Source organism: Galeopterus variegatus, unplaced genomic scaffold (genome assembly GCF_000696425.1).
Source record: "Galeopterus variegatus unplaced genomic scaffold, G_variegatus-3.0.2 Scaffold3247, whole genome shotgun sequence".
NCBI classification, from domain to species: domain Eukaryota; kingdom Metazoa; phylum Chordata; class Mammalia; order Dermoptera; family Cynocephalidae; genus Galeopterus; species Galeopterus variegatus.
In genome coordinates this window covers 174,813-178,450 of record NW_007729358.1, presented here as the reverse complement: position 1 = coordinate 178,450, position 3,638 = coordinate 174,813, and the positions used below count along the sequence as shown (strand labels likewise).

At 40.4% G+C, this 3,638-nt stretch overlaps 1 protein-coding gene across 2 annotated transcripts in view; it reads left to right on the top strand.

The window, feature by feature from the left end:
* Positions 1–3,638, top strand: part of SH3YL1 (SH3 and SYLF domain containing 1) — a 44,392-nt gene that overhangs the window by 30,827 nt on the left and 9,927 nt on the right. The window lies entirely within an intron of this gene.

Here is a 3,638-nt window from a genome sequence, read left to right as displayed (position 1 = left end):
AAATACAATTATAGTTAAGTAATTATTAAATATTATTAAGAAATCAAGCTGCATTATTAAACGTTAGAGGCAAATATAAAGAACTAATGGGTATTTAAGAAAAAAGTGCTCAGCCTCTTCTAAAAATATGACACAAATTCTCATCGCTCTAATTGTGAAAAGTTCTGCTCTCATTTATAAGATGCTTTCTTCAATCTACAAAGAAATTTATCATTAGAGTTTTCTCATTTATTTTCTTTGTTATTTCTTCCAAAGACTGTTATCTCACTGATTTGAAATGGGAACAAAATAAGCCTCTTTTTTCTTGTATGCCCATAAACTTAAAATTCTGAATATTAATTTTACCATACATTCCTGGGAGCTCGGGATTTTATAAGGTGGTTTTTTAACTCGACAAAACTTATAAAGCACCAGGTTTTGGTCTTTATCTCTCTTTTTATTATTCATTCCTATGTTAGTCACTCTTGGAATTCAGTTTTTCATGCATAGAGATTACTAGTAAATAGAAATATATTAAATAGGTAATCTTTCGGGCCGGCCCGGTGGCGCACTGGAGAGTGCGCCGCTTGGGAGTACGGCCGCGCTCCCGCCGAGGGTTCGGATCCCATATGGAGACTGGTTCCCGCTCACTGGCTGAGCGCGGTGCAGGCGCAACACCGAGGGTTGCGATCCCATTGCCAGTCCCCGGTGCGGGCGTGACACCAAGGGTTGCGATCCTGTTACCGGTCAGTAAAAAAGACAAAAAGGAAAAAAAAATAGGTAATCTTTCATACAATGATCGACTATTACACAAGAGTCACTGTGCTATGGCTCTTGTGAGCACAAAGGTGATTCTAACTCAGGTTGTGCCTTTAAAGAACTCTCAGTACAGGAAGAGAGATATTAAGAGTAGAAAAATAACTGCTATTAGTGGGAGAAAGTATATGATCAGTTCCCGGGGAAGTAGAATAAACATGAAAATTCTTCAGAGGGCAGGGAGCTGGTTCTCAGCCTCGTGTTTCATGTGCTGTATCCGTTCTCCCTAATTTTCATTCTCAGCTCTGCCTTTATCTTGTCTACGTTAGCCCATCCCAGGAAACAGTCTCAGCAGCTAGACCTGTCGTCTCCCGTAACTCAGTCTGTGCCCCAGTCTCTTGGGACACTGCAGTGCTGTCTCACGAGGGTGTTGTGCTTCTGAGTCGTGCTCAGGTGTTGATTTGCTCAGACTCTTATTTCCAGTAACAGGATGTGAGCAGTGCGCCCATTTTTGTTTTAGAACTGAGTGATTATATAAAATTGGATTGTGTGTGTTTTACAATATATAATGTTGCAAAATTTCCTAAGAGAACAGATCTCTGTCCTATGTGTATCTGAAAATCCTGCGTTATTCCTCAATATCATGTCCTTCCAGTGTGGATTAAAACACTACTGTGCCCCATAAGGAAGCATTCACTGAGCAGGTGAGAAGCTCGGGAGACGTGTTTCTGGTGCACGATCCTCTTAACACGCGTTCTCAGACCTGCCACCTCAATGTCACCCTTCCCTCACCAGGTCCCGTGTCTGTGCCAGGCTTGAGGGTTGATTCCCACCAGGGTCTCGTGTTTTCTCCTGAAATCTCTCCTGTGCATATGGGTGGTGCACAATGACAAGTGTGTACGGTTTTGCTGGTCACATTTCTGCAGACAGCTTTGTTCATGATGCGCTCTGGTGACAACTCTCCTTCTACCTTGACTTGTTCAGTTGCATGACTTGTTGCTGCTTCTTGGTTGGTGTCTTCATATGCACAGTCTTTTCTCATGCAACACACTGTCTCAAGTTCTGCACATCCGTTCTTAATTCAATGAAAGGAAAATTTCTGATATCTATTTTTAACCTTGTATTTTAAAAACTGACCCGTTCCTGTGTTCTTTACTAACAAACTAAACCTTTATTTTAATTTCTTGACATACCCTCACGCATGTATGTAATTTTATATCAGTGTGCGTGTGGCTCACGTGAGTGGCTTTTGAGTGCAGTATTGTCTTCTTTTCCTGTTTGGAGTTGCTCCCTTTCTCCCATCCCTCTGGTGTCTCAACGTCGATGGCACCTCCTTCTGTCACCGTCCCAGGAGGCCCACGTCCACAGCATGAGGTGCAGACAGAGGCATGAGGTGCAGAGAGAACGCAGACCGTCCTCGCCCTGTTCTCACACAGCCCTGCACACAGGCGTGTGCACGCGTCCCTCTGCACGTGCACAGTGCTTTGCTGTCGTCTCACGCGACGCTGCCACGCCGCCCTTGCCAGTGATGTCCGCTCTAACATTAGCTTTGCTCAAGAACATCTCATACAAACCCCCGTCAACTGGTAAACCTCTAATTAACTTTTAAATGACTAGTATTCTGTGGTGCGGGTGTACATAGTTCGTCCGGCCACTCTCCAATTCATACGTATTAACTTCATTTTTATTTTTTTCCATGACAAAAAATGCCACAGCTAACATCCTTCTAAATTAATGTCTCTACACACTGGCACTTTCGTTTTGCTGAGATAACTGACGTGATATGTCAAAGGATATATTTTTAATTTTTAACAAATTTACTCTATTCCTTTTCGAAAGCTTTTCCTGCTCATCAGCCATGCCTCACACGACACTCCGCACCTTACGCACCTGCCACTATTGCATTCCCCACCATATTCCCCACCATGAACGTCCCCACCACACTGTCGCCCACATGCGCTCCCACCATAATGCTGTCCATTGTGACGTCCCAGCACGCGCGTGTCCCACCACGGTTCGTGCAGGAGCAGTGTGAAGTGTTTGTGAGTCAAGCTGGTCATGTCTCTTTGTTAATTGGATTATGTTCAATCCCGTTGATTAGTGAATTTAAACATCTCTTTACATCCTTGTTGGCGTTTTAAATTTAATTTTGTCTGAAAAGTTTCTTCATTTTATTAGTCCGTTTTTTTCTATTGAGGTATTTGTTGGTTACTCAATTTGTGGAAATGCTTGATTGTTAATGGCTTTGTCATTTGGGTTGCAGTGTTTTCTATATTTATCATTTGTCTTTTGATCTTGTTTTTCATATATTTCACTATATGAAACTTTTAATTTTTGTGTAAAAATAATTCTGTCATCTAGCTTTTATAGATTTTGATTTTTTTTTTTTTGTAATGGTTAAGAAGGTCTTACTTTCTACACAAGATTGTATTCAGTCCCCTAGATTTTCTTGCAATATTTTAATTTTTGTAGTTACTGAATGCTTATTCTTCAGATACATTAAGATCATTTTATTAATTCTTCCTCCCTCCCCCAATATGCAGTGCTAGTTAAAACAATATTATGCACTTCTGTTCATTCTATGATGTTTGGATACTAAGTATAATAACATTATATGTATAAATTAATTAATTGGAGATATGTGTCATAATCTCCCCATTTCATGCTTTCCACTTGTTGAGATAGTATTTATATCTTTCAGTGAGATTTCATAGTTTCTGTGCCTTTCTTGTTAGATTTATTCCTAAATACCTTGTGTTTTGGTTTGCTGTGGTGAGTGGAATGCATCTTATTTCTGTTTCAGAGTGCTTATTTGTACAGTTGAAGAAATCTTAATTTTCATATATTTTGTTTGTCTTATATCTGGTTACCTACCCAAAATTATTTCTGGTCAGTTTTCTAGA